The sequence below is a fragment of the Macrobrachium nipponense genome, chromosome 21 (genome assembly GCF_015104395.2).
Source record: "Macrobrachium nipponense isolate FS-2020 chromosome 21, ASM1510439v2, whole genome shotgun sequence".
NCBI lineage: Eukaryota > Metazoa > Arthropoda > Malacostraca > Decapoda > Palaemonidae > Macrobrachium > Macrobrachium nipponense.
The window spans coordinates 47,390,531-47,411,077 of record NC_087212.1 but is presented as its reverse complement, the minus strand read 5'-3'; the positions used below and the strand labels follow the sequence as shown (position 1 = coordinate 47,411,077).

The 20,547-nt window shown below is 35.3% G+C and overlaps 1 protein-coding gene across 7 annotated transcripts in view; it reads right to left on the bottom strand.

Annotated features, from left to right (window-relative positions):
• LOC135198012 (glycine receptor subunit alpha-4-like) overlaps positions 1-20,547 on the bottom strand; it is a 758,459-nt gene that overhangs the window by 224,241 nt on the left and 513,671 nt on the right. The window contains exon 1 of one of the 7 annotated variants that reach the window (XM_064225363.1): positions 16,925-16,997. The exons of the other annotated variants lie outside the window; for them this stretch is intronic. The gene's annotated coding sequence lies outside the window, so the exon portion shown is untranslated. Of the gene's footprint in view, positions 1-16,924; positions 16,998-20,547 lie in introns of those variants that run through there. 7 annotated transcript variants of the gene reach the window in all.

The window sequence follows — 20,547 nt, the reverse complement described above, 5'->3', positions numbered from 1 at the left end:
GCATATAAATATATGGTAATTAGGTGTGTATTCATTCTTACACACCTAAGATCATTTGCGCGCCGAGAGTGAATTAACAAGACTACTAAAGGAAACAACACTGCAAGGATATAAAAGCGCAAAGCGCATTGGAATATATTCTTGCACTGGGAAACAAAAGACCAGAAGGAAAAGAAGAAAAAAAGTGATATATGGTCACACCATTACGACTACCTGGAGAAAATTCCCTACCATTTCTGACCTTCCGTTAGCTTCCTGTTCAAAGTTACAACATCTTTCTACGACATCCAACCTGCCCTTCTCCCCTCTCGCCCCAGAAAAAGCTAACTCTGCTCCTTGAGATGTTCTTCTCCACACAGCCCTCATTATCCCAACTTAAAGTATCTCCTTCAGTAGGAAAAGTTAATGGCTTGGTTGCTCGAGCGGTCTGGTATAGGGGGAAGATGAGTTGGTGAATAATTGGCCTGTCTGGGAGGAGGCTGGATGGATTCCATTTTATGCCGGGTTTCCGTATACGAATTTTAGAATGCAATAAAATAAAGTAAAATAAAATGGAAGGTAAAAGGAAAAGCGGGTAAAACCTCTTTTGCGTGAACTTTGTGAAGCAAAAAAAAAAAAAAAAAAAAAATCTTAAGGTAAGATGGAACGTAAATAATTCTATTATGATTATTAGTGTTCCGCTTGTGCTGAATACTTCCTTAATGAAAAATAAAACATTATAAAAAAAGTAATGCACGAATAAAAGAAATAAAATAAAAGAAATAAAAAAATTAATAAAATCATAAAAGACATTTAGTTAACGCGAGCTGGGCCATTTTGGCAAACCGTGAAACGCATACACTTCAGTAAAGGGTGGAGTGTGTGTGTGTGTCCTTGTGAGACGGGATAGAAAGGAAAGAAAGATCTACCGAAATGAAAAAGTTCACGCCGTTGCGCTGATGAAGAAAAAGTACCAAAACGTAGAAAAAGGGCCAAATCTACCGGAAATGGTGAACGTTAATGGGATAAAAAAAATCTAATTTAGGATGTGACGAACGTTAGTTGTTCTGGATATAGAACAGTTTTTGTGTTTGTAGTGTTCGAGAAAGAGAGAGAGAGAGAGAGAGAGAGAGAGAGAGAGAGAGAGAGAGAGAGAGAGAGAGAGAGAGAGAGGAGTCTGCGGTAAATGTTCCAAATTTATAAATACATCAACATCAACAAAATAAAGTGACGACCATGACATCAATATATCTTCCTACTTAAAATATTCAATAAACTACCATGACACCGTAAAAAAACAACCTACATAAAAAAAACCGCTGTGGAATTAAAAATATTTTACTAAAATACTTGAGGTATGAGTAGGATCTCTGATGATAATAAAAACTGCTACAAATTCCTTTGCTGTTTAATGAAATGCAACTGAAAAAATAAAAGTAGCAGAACAAAAAATAGGATTCCCTATATTTTTATTCATAATGAACAAATTTGCTTGAAGAACTACACAAAATGTCATGAAAATACTACTACAGAGAAAGATTCCACACAAGGAGAAGGCAGAGAATAATAATAATAATAATAATAATAATAATAATAATAATAATAATATACAGAGACAGGACAATGACAAACAGAACTGAGGACTGGCACAACAAACCGATGCACGGACAATACATGAGACAGACTAAAGAACTTGCCAGCGATGACACATGGCAATGGCTACAGAGGGGAAAGCTAAAGAAGGAAACTGAAGGAATGATAACAGCGGCACAAGATCAGGCCCTAAGAACCAGATATGTTCAAAGAACGATAGACGGAAATAACATCTCTCCCATATGTAGGAAGTGCAATACGAAAAATGAAACCATAAACCACATAGCAAGCGAATGCCCGGCACTTGCACAGAACCAGTACAAAAAGAGGCATGATTCAGTGGCAAAAGCCCTCCACTGGAGCCTGTGCAAGAAACATCAGCTACCTTGCAGTAATAAGTGGTACGAGCGCCAACCTGAGGGAGTGATAGAAAACGATCAGGCAAAGATCCTCTGGGACTATGGTATCAGAACAAATAGAGTGATACGTGCAAATAGACCAGACGTGACGTTGATTGACAAAGTCAAGAAGAAAGTATCACTCATTGATGTCGTAATACCATGGGACACCAGAGTTGAAGAGAAAGAGAGGGAAAAATTGGATAAGTAGCAAGATCTGAAAATAGAAATAAGAAGGATATTGGATATGCCAGTGGAAATTGTACCCATAATCATAGGAGCACTAGGCACGATATCAAGATCCCTGAAAAGGAATCTGGAAAAGCTAGAGGCTGAAGTAGCTCCAGGACTCATGCAGAAGAGTGTGATCCTAGAAACGGCGCACATAGTAAGAAAAGTGATGGACTCCTAAGGAGGCAGGATGCAACCCGGAGCCCCACACTATAAATACGACCCAGTCGAATTGGAGGACTGTGATAGAGCAAAAAAAAAAAAAAATAAATAAATAAATAAAAATAAAATAATAATAATAATAATAATAATACATTTGAAATCAAGTAACTAGAAAGTAAGAAGAAATGAAACATATCGCGTCAAAACCGAGAAAATAATGAGATGAAAGCAAAAGTATGATTGTGGGAGGCCAAATACAAAAGCAAGTTAACAAACTTGGATTTAATAAAAAAAAGCCAATAAAAATGTCAATTGCTGAGTTAGATTACCACAAACGTTTTTGCAAAAATGTAAATTCTCGATCAGTAGATAAGGATTTTATTTCAAGCATAATAGATACGAAAACGTGAGTGAAATACAGCATGATGTGAGCCGCTCTCTCAGAATAAATATCAAATGCAAAATCCTACGAAAATAAATTCCACAACAAATGTATTCTGATAAGTGTTCGCAAATAAAGAATTCCATTGGAATGTGACAACACAGGAGATACACCAAGGCAAGTATATTAAACTTTCTCTTTCGGTTTCTCTCTCCCGAGCGTATTGCGAAATTTATCGAAAAATGAAATGGGAAATGATCATAATGTTTAATACAACTGAAACTCAAAATGGAACAAGAATTCCTATCTTTTCATCTTGTTGCCCATAGGATGGAATATTATTCGATAAGAAGATTCTTTCTCTTTCTCTCCAGCTGTCAATTCCAATAATCTCGTTTCAATTAATTCCTTATCTACATAAACTAAACTTACAAAGCGAAAATAAAAGGGAAATGTTTCGATTTGAAAATCTTCCTAGAATCAACACTATACATTAAAATGAAAATACATCAAATACGCAAATATATCTTTACAACAACATTACTTTATTCAGTTTAGACTTTTCATATGTTCCAATACCAGGTTTGGGTATATAAAAATACACATTTTGAATAGAAATCTTGCAATTTTGCAGTTGCTAATATTCACAGGCTCTGTACTTAGGTTAACAATATATACATTATATATATATATATATATATATATATATATATATATATATATATATATATATATTATATATATATATATATATATATATATATATATATATACGCATATATATAGATTTATTTGATATAACATACATGCTTATATTCGTGCGTACAAGCATACACATACACACACACACACACACACGCACACACACACACATATATATAAATATATATATATATATATATATATATATATATATATATATATATATATATATATATATATATATATATATATATATATATATATATATATATATACACAATACATGAGTTTGTAATGGAATCTTCCAAGTCTTCGTGCTCGCGTGTATCTCTTTTATCTCTTTGAATGGGACCAATAAATTTTCAAATAAATATCTAAGAAGAACTTGAACAGACAGCAAAAAAAGCATCCATTCAGCATAAAGAGAAATTTCGTTAAAATCAAACGCAACATTTGCGTGCGACTCATTTCATCCCCTTTCCAAACTGTCGGGAAGATGAAAAGTAACACAAGATTCTTCCTTTGAGGCACCCGAGAAAGGAGTCCTACTAATTAATATACCTAGCCAACGGCGTTTTACGACAAACTACCTGGGTGAGAATGAGGTGTGGGGGTGGGGGGGGGGGGGTGTGGGTGTTGGGAGGAGGAAGAAGACAATCAGAGATGGCCTTATGACAGAATCTCCAAGGATTCACTGACAACAAGTTTGCATATGATCATACAGTTTTACTTAAACTTGAATACTTTTGTATCATATAAAAACTATTAATATGGCGAATTTATGAAAGTCAAGGTTGCAACTGTCAGTATCTTTTTCATTTCCAAGATCCAGGCTTTGCGTTGTGTAAGCCCTCCAACTACGACAAATGAGAAGTACTCGCCGAAACACTCGTCGTGCTCTTCAGATAAACATAAGTCCACCCAGACCCAACCTCTCTATTCAATGTTTAGCGCGAAATGAATTTTGCTTTGGGTATTAAGTCTGTGAGTATGTGTGAAAGAGAATCATGAGAGGTATTAAAAGACGAGAGAAAAATAAGAAAAATAAATATTTTTTTCTGAACTCTTACGGAAGAATCTCAGGATACAAGTACAGCTCTGGGGGACTTTGCGTACTTACAATTTCGCTGGTTAATGCGGAGGTCATAATTTATTCGAAGCAAATAGCTTCACGTTGCTTTTTCTCATATTGTGGGCTATGTAGGTCACACCTGAAGCTTGTTCATGATATATATTTTCTTTTCCTTACCATTCTACTACAAGAATAAGTGCAATTCTATTTAATGTTACGCATATTCTGGTAGCTATTGGCATTTGAAGTCTACTTAGCTGAGAGTTATCATTACGTTCTTTAAGATACTAAGGAAAAAGAAACTATAACTGGTACTGTATTATGTTCCTTTTTTAAGTAAACATAATTCTCCCTGAAACGGGTGAAGCATTAATCCAACTTATACCTGGCATTCTTGTTACTTAGGCCTTCGAGGTAAGCCATGTAAATAAATGGAAACTATGGAGCGATACAAAGGAATTATATTCTGCTCCTAAGCTATAAAATGCTATTACACAAGACTAGAATTTCTTTTCTACCGCTAGACATGTATAAATATTGTATGAGGGCCGAGAGCCTTTTTCAATGAAATTGTATTCCTATATGGAAAGCTTTTTATTATTTCTGAAAAACAAACCCAGTCCACAATAAGGAGACTTATTACATTTAGTACTTTATGTTACTGAAATTGCGTTAACATACAACATAATACCAAAAAAAAAAAAAACTACTCTTAGCAAATGAATATCATAATAACACAGGTAATGTTCATGTTTACACATACAAGACAACAAATTCTAATGTTTGCGTCATGTCTCCAAAGACATTGGCGATCATATGTATGCATGTATCTATGTATGTGTGTTTATATATATATATATATATATATATATATATATATATATATATATATATATATATACACTCGTATAATCATTTCCCCTTAAAACGATGGCATCACACGAGCTAACCTTCCCGATCTTATATCTCAACAAAGATCTGTGGGTGAGATTGCCCAGGACCCACTTAGGTCAGACGGCGCGCAGGTAGAGCTCGCAGCGGGAATGAGTGATGACGCGAGCTGGGCCCCTACATGCAGTGACTTGCGCAGTCTAGTTCACCAGTCTGACTCGTGTGTACTTCGTTTCATTGTAATCTTTTTCCACTAGGCATACTTCAATTCTGCAGATATGCCAAAGAACTGTTCAGTATGAATTCTTCTCATAAGTTTGGGGACAAACAGTCACGTAATGCATTTGGTGTTAACGTATGTGACCAAATAAATGTTCTGCATAGAATGGCTGAAGGAATGTCAACAATGAGAGTCAAAGATTCACAGCGTAAAGGGCTATATATGTTTCAGAAAGGTGTAGTCTTATCTTCTCACTCACAAATTGGCTTGCACAATATGCTGCGTAAGTCTTTCGGTGTAGAATACATTTTGACTAGAAAATTAAATAAGGATCATTTGGAACATTTATTTGGGTGCATACAACAAATGCATGGGCCATATGAGCACCCTAATGCTCTCACAGTGAAATTCAGATTAAAGAGATTACTCTTAGGAAAAGATGTTGCTCTATTATCGGAGAAAGCAAACGTAACTACTGATAATTCAGACTGTCTATCTACAAGTGATGGCCTAATGAAAACAAATAATAAAAGTAACACTTTCTGTATAAGAGATCTAGCAGTCGAACTCTACATTACTAGTAACTGTTTCAAAGACTTGAATGTTGGGTGTGAGCTGGAAAATGATGTAGATGATGAGACTGATGATGATGAACACGGATGTAAATCAACTGATGTATATAGAAGAAGAATCTCTTAGATAACTTGGTGGGTATATTGCAAGGAAGTTTTGTGTAAAATATCCTCACTTAGGTAAGAAAGCTAGGGAGAAGGGGTAGGCAGGAGAGAGAGGGAGAGGGCACAGGCAGATGAGATGTGGATCAGCTGACGTCACTGCGCAGTGAGAGCGTAAAACGGGCCTCTATCTGTCTGACCTGTCTAAGTGGGTCCTGAGATTGCTGGCATTATGTCAGTCTACCTTAGATGAGGCCTGGTAACTAATGAAATGTTGGGTTGAAAAACAGAACAGCTTAATAATATGAGCCATGGCAGTCGAATTTGGGTCGTATAGCTCGTGAACTGTCGTAGTCTATATGTGTGTTTTATATATATATATTTAAACAAATTGGAAAACTGAAGGAATATTCTAGGGAATAAAATATGAGAGCTGGAAATGTCAATTCCAGTAAACACCACCCTATCTTTTTCGACCGTTTAGACCACCATGCGAGATTGTATTTTGAGCCAAGCCCTTTTCCCTTGTTTGTTTGTTTGTATGGTGTTTTTACGTTGCATGGAACCAGTGGTTATTCAGCAACGGGACCAACGGCTTTACGTGACATCCGAACCACGTCGAGAGTGAACTTCTATCACCAGAAATACACATCTCTCACTCCTCAATGGAATGGCCGAGAATCGAACCCGCGACCACCGAGGTGAGAAGCAAACACCAAACCAACCACGCCACCAAGGCGCTTTTCCCTTGTGAATATGATTTCAATGATGCTCCACACCTGCAAGGCATGGTAGCTTGTCATCCCCTTGTCAGACGTTAATGCCAGCCATATGCCAAATTCCTCGAAAGGTCTCTCACACTTAAGGGCATAGAGGCCCCCTTTCTATTATATTCTCTTGTATGTAGGTACCCAGTCCAATTTTACAAGAAGCCACTGGTGGCTAGTCACCCTCCAACACCCGAAATATCACACATCTTGATGACCTGTCCCTTCTTGCCTTCTACCAGACCTCTTTCCCTTGCTTTTGTTAACGGGACCCTTCCACCTCCGCTACTCCAACTATTCATACCTGCATGGCCGAAGGTTGTCCTAAGCATCTTGCCCAATGATAACCTCCATTGCACACCATTTTCCACACCTCTCTGCCAGGCTCTAATGACCTCTTTCAGGCAATTAACTAGCTTTAGTGGTGGAGATGAAAGCACCAGAGGAGAATCATTGTGTGTCTGAGCAACATGTCACCGGCTCTTCCTTCAATTGGTATAAATATGGCCTGACCTGGCCTACCAAAGTGCACTTTGCCCTAGCCAGTACCCATGGTAGTATACCTTACAGTCCGCCCTAACCTGACGCTGTTACAGATTGTCCAAGAAGTGGTGTCACTCCCTATGACTTGGCCTGCTGCTATCTCCAACCTTTATCTTGACGTTGACCCGGGTTGAAGCATAGGATACAATGAGAGCAAATGCTCACTTACAGTGCTCCACTGCATAGTACTATTCAATGTAGAAGTCTTAAGTTCTAAAACCTCATTTAAGTGCTCTTCCTCGCAATTTTGTGGCACATTTGTCATTGCTATTGTACATGGTAGAGTCAGTTCTGAGAGTGCCATGGAGCCAACTAATGCTCCTGTATCATATCTTCTGATTTGCCTTATAGAAATAATAATTCATTTGGACAACTTATGTTTGCATTCAATCCATGAAGTAAGTTACTTAATCCATGAAGTAAGTTACTTAATCCATGAAGTAAGTTACTTAATCCATAAAGTACGTTACTTAGTGTTTTGTAAGAGGTATCTTTAGATTTGCTGTTCGTAGCCCTGCTTGCACCTTTAAGTGAGCTTCTGCGTGTTTGCAAAGTATAGATTTTTTAGTAGATTCAAAATTTTTATTACTCAGATTTTTTTCTTTGAAAACCCGGCAGGCAGACTATGACATATATATATATATATATATATATATATATATATATATATATATAATCTATATATATATATATATATATATATATATTATGTATATATATATATATATATATATATATATATATATATATATATATATATATATATAAAATTTGCACGGTTTACATTACAGGATACGGGTCATGATGGCACTTCATTCTGACTGCAAACGCTTTTCTCTGAACGTCAATAATGTATCATTTTCTGCTAATGCGGATCTTTCATGGATTGCTTTCGGATATATGTCTGAATAACTATTTTCGTTAATTGTGTTTGTTTCTGTCATATTTTTCTGCAGTTTGGGATGTGGTTGCCTGCCACTTGTACTCTTCAACACGCCGCAATCAATTGGTTACCAAATACATAGTTCCAAGCTCTGAAGGGGCACATTACGATTATACTGGTACATTTGTAAAGCGATATTATATATATATATATATATATATATATATATATATATATATATATATATATATTAAAATAAAATAAGGAATTTAATAAGCCTAAATATTTAGCCCAATAAACATCTAGACGAGGAAAGATGTGTCCCGACCGAAATATGACGGCTTATTGAAATCTTCGTTTATGGGAATTGTATAGAAAAATATTAACCTGCCAGACTTCAGATAGCAGCAATACATCCATATACAAACAAACAAACAAACACACTGTATGTGGGAAATATCCAACTAAATTGTTAAACAAACCTGGCTTAAGAACTATGTTAGTGCTTATAATCCTGTAACAAAGTTAATCTTATGGAAAAGTAATTAACATCTGGTGGTCTCAGAAAATTACACTGAATATTTGAAAAATGTCTTTAGATCCACACAGAAAATTTGTCTATAAAGGCCGAAGTATTTGAAGTTATGCCTGCAAGAGAAAGACAAAATTCTGAGATCCTTTACACTGGAATAAAGACATGGGCACCCACTGGGTTCGCAATGCAATTTCAATAGTATTGTCGTTTTTCTTATTTAAAACATTTTCCTTCTTTTTACACATTTTCCTCGTTTTATAAATGTGACCTTTAAACGAATCATGAAACAAAGCAAACATACAAGCAGGCGAGATATTGGAAAATATTTTGAAAAGAAGCATCATTTCTGAAATACTGTAAATATATATAATCATGAAGTGGAGGTGATTTATAACAGCAAAGGGAAAATGTAGGAAATATATGAGACGAAAATCTAAAACGTAAAATGAAGCAAATTTTCAGCAACTTTCATGACACCTGCGGGAACATAAGCCAATTACTGGACTCCAGCTCTTCATTTGTTTTCTTAATGAAATGTAGAAATGTTGAAGTGGTTGTGTGGAAATATCACGAAACCTAATTTTATACACAGTGTTCGGTATCAAACTGGCTGTCAAGAGCTTTTTCTTATTTTTACCTTGTTACTCATTTTTTCCAGATAATGATGTGACTGTAGAAAATAAATTTGTCTGCTTGTTTAAAGAGAAAAAAGTGACAGGTCCTCTGCAAGCGTTCACAGAACCGTTAAACAAAAGATCCCTTGTAATAAAAATGTTACGCTTTTGAAGTGGACACACGTACAAATATAAACTAATTACAGATATGAAGAGCTTATTTTAGCTAAATTACTGACCTTTTCATCGACAATATGTCTTTACATAAATGCAACTCATTTAACAGTGTAACTGCCATCCGTTCCATTTGTTTTAATCGCACGAAAACTGATACACTGAGAAATTCTGTCAAGATTTTTGGACACCTCTGTTCTGAGATCACACTTCTGTACTTCAATTTTGGCATGCTCTGTTGATTGGTCCTCGCTTTGGTTTTCAGCAGTTGGATAGAAACTTCTGTTCCTATAAAGTTCTTATTCTTTATCTTAATTTTAGTGCCTGGCCCCGTCATCGATGAGCTCATTGTGCATGCTATGAAAAATATTTCATAATTCTGATCATTTTTTTGCATACAAATCTTGCTCGATTATACCACCCACCACGTTGTTCAAGATAATCACTTCATTCAACCGGTCTTGACTCCTCTTTCGTCTTTTGCACAGTTCAGTGCAACGCAGTCTTGGTATGAATTTCCAAGTCAGTCATGCAGCTGAAGCGTTGGCACTTCAGAAGTCCAAAATGGTGAAAATGCGTATTTGTTAGCAGGTCTGCAGAGCACTTTTCCTAATTAATTTAAGTTAGATTATTTGTTCCCTTTTGTTATATATCTCATACGACTAATTTACTTTTCAGCACTGAACATCTTTTCTTCTTAGACCATAGGGCTTTTAAGATTCTGCTTTTCCAGTTAGGTTTGCAGCATGGCTAACAATGATAATATGGCAAACAGGGTCTAATACTTAGAGCAAAAGGCAGTATAGTGAAGGTAGTCGACAAGTCCAGTGAGGTTAATTAAGACGGCAAACAGCGGAGAGCATACCTTAGCACTTTAACTTATGTAACCATTTACCCAAGAAGTATTCAGGTATGAGTTTCTTTCATCAATGTCTACTACTGCAGCCATTATTTAATAGATCGATTCCTTTTCCTTACTTACTTTACACTAATTCTGCCATTAAGAACCAATTCTACACTCAATAAAAGTATTCTATTGCCACTATACATATAGACATTTTCAAAGAACTTACAGCAGTTCTATTAGTTTCCTAATTGGGTTGAGAAAATTACTGAATATACTTTCACTGTTAAACAGAATTTGCTGAGGAGTACTAAGGAAATATTTCGACACATTCGGGAGAGAGAGAGAGAGAGAGAGAGAGAGAGAGAGAGAGAGAGAGAGAGAGAGAGAGAGGAGAGAGCGAGATAGAAGGAGAGAGAGAGAGAGAGAGAGAGAGAGAGAGAGAAGAGAGGTTTCCCGTCTGGTTAGAAATTTACATGCAAAATTGAAAACACGCGGATAAAATTAGCATAATTACAGTTCATCAGGACATTATGGTAACAGTATTACAAAATGCACGTTGACGAAATAAATTTCACTCCATCTATATACCTAATTGAACGGTGGAAGTAAAAACAACACTATGTACGGTATATGGAAAAAATCAACAAAAACATAGCTTCCTTTTCTGACAATCTTTTTTCGGTACCTAAGTTTCTAGTTCCTTGTTGCACGAATTTCTTGTAGGAAATACAAAGTACAAAGACAGGCAATAACTTTAAAAAAAAACCCAAGTTGCCAGGTTTCCAATTCATAAGATTTCTCTGGTCGCTATGTATACTACAAATAAAAATAAATATCGTACTTTACTGAATTGTAAGTTGATCATTTACCGCTCGAAATAAATAACTGCTGCCAACCTCTATCTAAATTCTAGAAAAAATCTGGTCACAAAATTTTCATCGAAATGGGATCAGGGTTTTCCAGCAAAAGTATCAGGACAGTTTGATACTAGTTGGTCAGAGTACCCGGGCCTAGTGGTAAGGATCAGTATTCCACGGTATTGTTACACAGAACTTGTCCACTCGAGAGTCAACTGCAAACAATGGATGTCAGACACTACTCATGTGCATTTCTTAATATGTATAATCCGGTCATGTTTCACAGGGGAAACCTTTTTATTAATCTTCACTTAATCACAAACATATCACAAGTCACCATCATTGTGCAAAATATTGAACTCATTCAAGAACTTATATACGACCTTCTATATAGATAACTAATGTTTATGAAAACAAGAAAAAAATTGATCATTTTGAGTACCAAGCTACATAATTTCTTATAATGATTTACTGACCGTATCAGTTACTAAACCTAAAATAAACTACGAGAATAATATTAACATATACTTGAGAAACATGAAAAAGACTATAACCCTATCACCTTCCTTCCATTAAGAAGGATATAAAGGAAAACATGAAAACGAAAACTGACGTACAGTAGAAAGAGAAAAATATTCACTCTTCCGGTCGATCCCTAAAGGAGCCATGAGAAGCATGGCTTTTGTTAGTGAATGGGTTTTCAATACACAGCATTTGGATAACCTTTAAAAATCAATATAAATTTTATTAACAAGTAATAACTAAATTTAACAATAAAAGGGGATATATTAATTAATTCAGCCATACTCATACGGCAGCTGTTTTTTATAGAGTACTACCATATATGACAAATCAGTAATCTACACTAAACCATGTATGCTGGCTGATGTGTCCATAGAAGACAAGGGATATGGATGACTCATACAGCTTTCCTTTATTAACTTCGTCATGACGGATTACCAACCCGACTGTTTAAAACAGACACATACATGCACGCACACACACACATATATATTCAGTTGACCCTCACTACTCATGGACTTGCCAATTCATTAATTTTTCTATGGACCATATATACCCATTACTCGCGAAAATTCGCATCTTTGCGGTATTTTTCTCTGAAAAAATATTCAGAAATTAATGTATTTTCATATAATTTTCGTGACTAAATGCGTTTTTTGTGATAAACCTATTAAAGACCTCAGGTATAAGCATTTTCAGAGAGGTTTTTATGTATTTGTGGATTTAAGCTATTCGCAGTGGGGTATGGTACCCATCCCCTGCAAATACAGGGGCTACTGTATGCATATATATATATATATATATATATATATATATATATATATATATATATCACACACTTGTATATACACACGCTTGTATATACATACATACATACATATGAATATGTATATATATATATATATATATATATTATATCATATATAAATATATATATATATATATATATAATTATAATTTCTATATATATATATGTTGTATGTTTGTGGGCAAGAATACATTAGTCAAAAAACAATTTTTGGTTAATATGAGGAGGTGAAATTTACGACAATATAAATCACGACAGCTGCTGTGAACATACTGTTAATATAACTATCATACCCCACAGCATCATTATTAGCACTGTGAGAAAAACAATAACGAAAAGACTGCCCCTTCTATTGACAGCGCAATGGCACGTCAAAATTTGAGATGGCAAAATCATCCTGATGTGATAAGAATGGAGCCTGGGTTTCGAATCTATCTCTAGAGTTGCGCCTCATGTGGGCTGATAACATGAAGAGCGGCGTCAGCAAAATGACGAGGACTGTGCTCTTCTGGTGGAAGACGCCCCCCTCCCCCTCCCACTCTCCCTCCCCCGAGGGCAAGGTGGGATACAAGTAGAATTCAGATGGCGTTACATTACCCACTGAAGGGTGAAAAGTGGCCAATTTCCATACTCATACATAATGCAGACTGTAATGCAATTTGTTCCACTTCGTCTTCGTCACCCGGCACCCAGATACGGTAAGAGAGAGAGAGAGAGAGAGAGAGAGAGAGAGAGAGATAATTATTTACGGCTAAAAATTCTCAATATGGCAATAATTTCCTATGCCACAAGAGAGAGAGAGAGAGAGAGAAGAGAGAGAGAGAGAGAGTATATTTTGGGCATCGCTTTACCCCAAGGCCCAGCCGTTAAAATGGTCTTACTTTGGACAAAGCAATGGACTCCGATATATTACACGAGACTTGAATATCACTGTTTGTTTTTTCTCTCTACTTTAATAGCAACCTAAACTAGCCGATTGATAACTTTGTACTTTTAACCGTTGCGTATTCTGTTTTGAACTGAGCTGACATATTACTGAGCCACGATTTACAGAGAGAGAGAGAGAGAGAGAGAGAGAGAGAGAGAGAGAGAGAGAGAGAGAGAGAGAGATGAAGTATTAGCCAAAACAATGCATAATTGAGATAGCCGTTCACGTTTTCTCGAAGAATAAAAATCCATCATCGTTCAAACCGCGTCCTTAAAATAACCGAGGAATGTAAGTTACATTTCGCTAACGAGTTGTTGAACTCGGATAATTAAATTTGAAGGTCGACCGATTCAAATATTCTGCTATATCAACTGTGAAAATCATTCTACCATGAAAAATATATGTAAGTGTGCATACCTTAGCAGATATGGACATGTTGAAAGACATTCATACAAATGCAATGCAGACGCAGACTTCTATAGCTCTGGTAAAAATACCAGTCCAATCTTTATTTATTTATTTTTTTTAAGGGTTGTAAGCAGGATCGTATAAGTGTGGGAAATATTAAATCAGATGAGCAACACAAACTGTAGTTTTCAGAGCACGAGACAATAATAATAATAATAATAATAATAATAATAATAATAATAATAATAATAATAATAATAATAATAATAATAATAATAATAATAACAGCAGTAGTAGCAGCATTAGTAGTGTTCGCACATATCCATTGAGCTGGCATTCAACAGGTGTCCAATGAGGAGAGAGAGAGAGAGAGAGAGAGAGAGAGAGAGAGAGAGAGAGAGAGAGAGAGAGAGAGAGAGAGAGAATTTTCTAGGTCGTTTACTAAGAGGTTTTATCTTAATATACGTTATAATAGGATAATATGTCATGTAACTGAATGAGGAGGCGGAAGAATATTTCACTGACTTGTTTCAGGAAAAAAATATGTACAAATATTCATAAGCAAAAGAGAAGTTTAATGACTTACGGAAGCACTGTTGTTGCAATGGTACACTATCAAATAATTTTTCACATTTCTCCCCATTACAATTAGATATTTAACCTAAGGAACATTACTTAATGTTTATTAATGGAATTTGAATTTGATGAAGCAAAGGTTCAGCAAGGTCAAAGCTCATATTCTGCAGACGGTTCCTCCCAAGACTGACCTTACAGGGAATTCCAATTCTCCCCCGCTAGTTGCTCAAGAGAACTGGTAAGTGTCGATGGTCAGTCAATCAGGAATTTCATCAAAGTGTCTGCTTCCATTCAATTTGGATGGTCAAGAGAGGGGGCTGTAATGATCTAATGCCGCTGCTTTCGATTCTTTATGAAGAATTCCTATTCCTCTACAGAAACTGCAGTATATATATGCTTACTTAATATACTAGACAGAGGAAGGCAGTTTTCTTTTATTTAGTCTAATACAAACTTACTTTAATAAGAGCAGCTGTTGATTTGAATTAGTAGAAATAGCAGGAGCGCACGAACTTCACTAACTCAAACCTGCCCAGGTACACATCAACGATTAACAAAGCCATATAACTGAGGACAATACCAAACTTATCATTTCGAGTGATAGGCAAACTGCTGGAGTAAGATGCTTAGAAGCAGTACCTCACAGATTAATTAGGACATAGATCAAAAGAAGAACAGGGGCACAACCGGGTAAACACCGCTCATTAGCACAACCTGTCGGGTTAAAACAGAATGGAGAATGATCACGGCTACTGCAAAAAGACAGGTAATACAGCAAGATACTTTTTCATCAGTTGGCACAAACTGACAATCTAATTAGAGGAGCTAAACACTCATTAGAGAACGGAGGGGATGAGAAGATTATGCCTTGCATTACAATGAACGTTTCGTGTAGAGAATATCATTTGGGGATAAAGAACAACACACATATCCAGACCACTTATATATATATATATATATATATATATATATATATATATATATATATATATATATACTATATATATATATATATATATATATACATATACTTACGTATATATATATATATATATATATATATATATATATATATATATATACACACACACACGTATATATATGTATCTCACGGATTTGCTTTTATTTTTTTTCAAGTGTCAATGAAATTGCGGCATCTACAACTCACTGGCAGCACTTCCAATATCTCTTCCAATAAGATCTATCCTGGAGAGAGTATGCTATTGGCACTCTCTGGAGTCAGGGTATTTATGGAACACCATCGTGGCATGTGAACTATGATCATCTTTTTGCTTTTTGAATCGCGGAATTTGAGCTAAATTTTTGTATTCAATTCTTGTTGTTACATCAACTAATTTTTTCCGTACAGCCAAGCTTAAAACTGGCGATACATGATTCTTTTTGTAAATAAAATGTCGTACGATTTAAAATTTTCACTGTTATACTTGACGATGCGTTTACGAATTCACAACTAACATGATTTTCCTTGATAGTATGTAAATGTGATCTATTACATTCATTGGTATTCATAATCCATGTGAAATTAATTTTTTATATATTGCTTAGATGGAAGCACAGTGTGAGAAGGTTGGCAGTAATGCCAGTGCCAACGTGCACAACTTGTTACTTGAAGTGGTCATTGGTATTATTGCAGCATGAAAAGTTGACCTAATAGGCTCAACATTTATAAAATGTTTAATATACTATATACATATATATAATGTATATATATATATATATATATATATATATATATATATATATATATATATATGTAATGACATATATCCAGGATATATATATATATATATATATATATATATATATATAAAACTTGTAATGAAATATTATTCCAAGGATAGATATGAACTTATCTCTCGAGAAAGGCTGTATAATTTAAAGGACGGGAATTGTTCAGCTTTTCGTGTTAAGCGTAATTAAAGCATGAGCCAACAATCAACAAATGATGGTATAATAACTATGGGAGAACGAGTTTCCTTTTTAGGAGAACTATTATATCAAAGTTTGATGAGATACTCAAAGAAAAGACAGTGTGGACAGAAACGGAAAGCTCAGTCATATGCACAGCACTCTTTTTAAGAAACTTCTAATAATCGTAGGGCAATCTTTAATTATGAGAAACGTCGTTACCTCTTACCTTTGATTACCTCCTCAACCTGATGCGGCAAATTTCCTAATAACATTCAGACATCTCTTTTTAAACATCGATTTTCTTTGATAAGGAAAACAAGGAAAGGCGGCTTGCAGATTAACTGAAAAGGAAGAAAGAAAGAAAGGAATCTACGATATGTTGGTACTAGTCAAAATCAACTTGAGAGATTTTGTCCATGTCTGCAGTTCCAGTCCAGGTCATTAACGCGAACCTAATTACAGAGCTGAAGAGATGTGTGAATTCGCAATTAAGGATTACAAAGCAAAGGAGTAATGGAACAAAAACGAACTTTACGGAACTAAAGTCAGGAAAATAAAACAGAAAAAAAATTTGATTTATATTTGTCACTGGCGCTATCTTCTTTATAAAAGACCAGGAAGTAAATTCATAACTTTTTTTCAAGAAGAGGGCTATTTCCTTTTATTATGGTATGTTGAATAAGTGAAAGAAACGAGGTACTAACATGGATTGTTAAAATCTAATTATCAATATACATTTTAGTTCTGAGGAAGGTGAAACAACTTTTATTCAGAAAATACTTCTAATGATACTATGGATCTATCTAAAAATATCTTCTACTTATCAAATTTATAGTATAAGAATTTGATCTGTCAAAGTTAGGTCTTTAAAATACCACAGCACCATGCAATTAGGAAGCTAAAGTTATTGACTTCTATTTTAAAAAATACCTTGTTGAAACCACTGTTAGTTTATTAGGAGGCGCGCAGAATTTACACTTGAAGTAGATAATACGAATTTACATACAAGACGTACAACCCCGGGAGTGGCAAGTACTTCGATTCTTATACATATTGTTTATTCTCAAAAAATAGCTGTATGTGGACGAGGACACTGGCTTTAAATTTTCTTTGCTTCTTGTATAGAGCCTAATGCAATGAAAAACGAGAACTTGGATCCTGCTTCCTAGTTGTGGTAGTAACACTGGTGTTTAAACTCATTAAAAAGGCCTCTAGCGTGGTGGGAATTTACAGTGTTGTCATGTGTCGTCTCCCCCTTCCCGGAACGAAACCTCAATAAAAAAAAAAAAATGTATCACTTCTAAAACCCTGGGTTTATCGGAGCTAGGCTTTTATTCGGCAGTAGCCGTTAAAATTTATGACGTATATTTCGACTGGAATGCTTGAATAACCCCTCAGTTCTGCCATAAAAGTGAGATTTTGATATTAACCGTCTTTACTTTTATTTGCTTGGCTTATACTTTAACTGAAATTCAATTTGATCTAAATGTTCAAGTGAGCATGAGTGGGAATGGCGTGAGCTTCAGTGTCATATCCTTAACGAGTAATGAATGTATACCAGAATTACACATTGTATGATAGTAACACAACGATGCACTAGCCATAGTAACTGCAGAGTATGGAGAAGCCACTCCTTGTTTATCAAGTTGACAGCTCAAAGTCACAGCAGACTGAGCTCCTGAGAAAACCACAATTCAATAGTCAACATGACAAAGCATTAGTCTGGTCTATTTTACTACTACCACTCCGACTTATTGGGATGGACATTTTCTAAATTTCCTTCAAAAATTTCAATTAAGGTGAAATTTTCACCCACATTCGAAATAACTTAATCTTTTACATCTGGATTTTAGCGAACGTGACACCTGGTGCTGTAATAATTTTCTTAAAACATTTAATCTACGATTCATCTGAATAAAATTCAGAAAAGGTATTTTTAACTGAACTGTTGTTCCTAGTTGGATTATGGTTGACGACTTTTCCTAATACATTGAAATCTATATACGCAAGACGCAATCCTCTCCTACAAATCGCAGTCTTTTGGAAGTGATATGAAAAGGAATTCTTATCCTGAAAGATACGTAGGTGATCACGCAAATATATCCAAATGCACCATTTCTAAAAAAAAATGCAATGGCAAAATATTACAATTGATACATAAAATGTCTTATACATCTTAATAATTAATGAATCTATATAACTCTAACATCTTAGACAGGAATGACGCAAGTAAATGTCATTATTCTCTTAAGAATGGAAATCGTATTCATCCTTCTAATGCAGGGTTAAGGGCATAATTCTATATAATGACCCTCACTCAAATTTAATTTTTTGGAGCTGAAGGACACTGGGCTTTTAGGTTACCAAAGTAATATTCAGATACGTTTCCTTCGTGATTTTCTGGTTCATCATCCCTCACAGTGGTGGAAGAGCATCATGTGCTGATGTTCATTTTCATTTCCCCTCCATTAATTCTCGTTTCATTAAACAGTTTCTGAGGAACAAGAGAGTTTTACACAATCTAAATGATGGTTCAGGATTCACCCTTTACAGCCTTAATTATTAGCTTGTGATATGTAATGATGGACCTCTTACCACAAAACGTTATGACTATAGGGACCAATTATAAAGCCACTACACATATTACAACAATGGGATTTGAAGTGGCGCAGTCAATTAGAGGTATAAAATTAGGTGGCTGCTCGTGTCTTTCATTTCTGACAAGTATCTTATTCTCATGATTGGTCTCACAAGTTTGATTTGAATTGTGCGTATGAGAGAGGGGAAAACAAACGCTAACTTGGTATATAATATATATATATATATATATATATATATATATATATATATATATATATATATAATATAATATACATATAATATATATATATATATATATATATATATATATATATATATATATATCGAGCTACAATGTCCTTTAATATCTAATTCGCTCTACCTCGGAATTAATATATTTTCATATATGCTTAACCGAAGGGGAATTTTTTCTCGATAACAGACTTGCCTGGATCGGGGCGCGATCCTAGGATCCTTTCAAATCCAGGAACGTCAGTGAAGCTTTTACCTACTACACTACCGCGGGAGGCTAAAAGTTCATGTCGCCTCTCACCCTGAAATACCTTTCGCGCGCGCAGGTAATTCGTTGGTTTGGAGACAACATCAACCCACCTCGACTCCGGTAGTGTTTGTAGTGCTTTTGACAGCACGTAGCCAATCTATAAGTCATATCACTTTTCCGTGATTCATATACATATATCGAGCTACAACGAATTACCTGCGCGCGCGAAAGGTATTTCAGGGTGAGAGGCGACATGAACTTTTAGCCTCCCGCGGTAGTGTAGTAGGTAAAAGCTTCACTGACGTTCCTGGATTTGAAAGGATCCTGGGATCGCGCCCCGATCCAGGCAAGTCTATTATCGAGAAAAAATTCCCCTTCGGTTAAGCATATATGAAAATATATTAATTCCGAGGTAGAGCGAATTAGATATTAAAGGACATTGTAGCTCGATATATGTATATGAATCACGGAAAAGTGATATGACTTATATATATATATATTTATATATATATGTGTGTGTGTGTGTGTGTGTGTGTGAGTAATAAGGGCGTGCATGATCATTCGTATAGACTTTTAAAACAAATTTTAACTAACCTAAGAAATTATTGACTACCCCTCAAACTACAAAAATCATACTACATCCCAAACAAAGATCATTTGGGTTCCCGACGAAAGAGTATAAAGAATGATTGACCATTTTTCAAAACTGGATGAGGTTAATTCAATTACGCTATTGGATGGAACCTTGGGAAGGGGCATCTTATTGG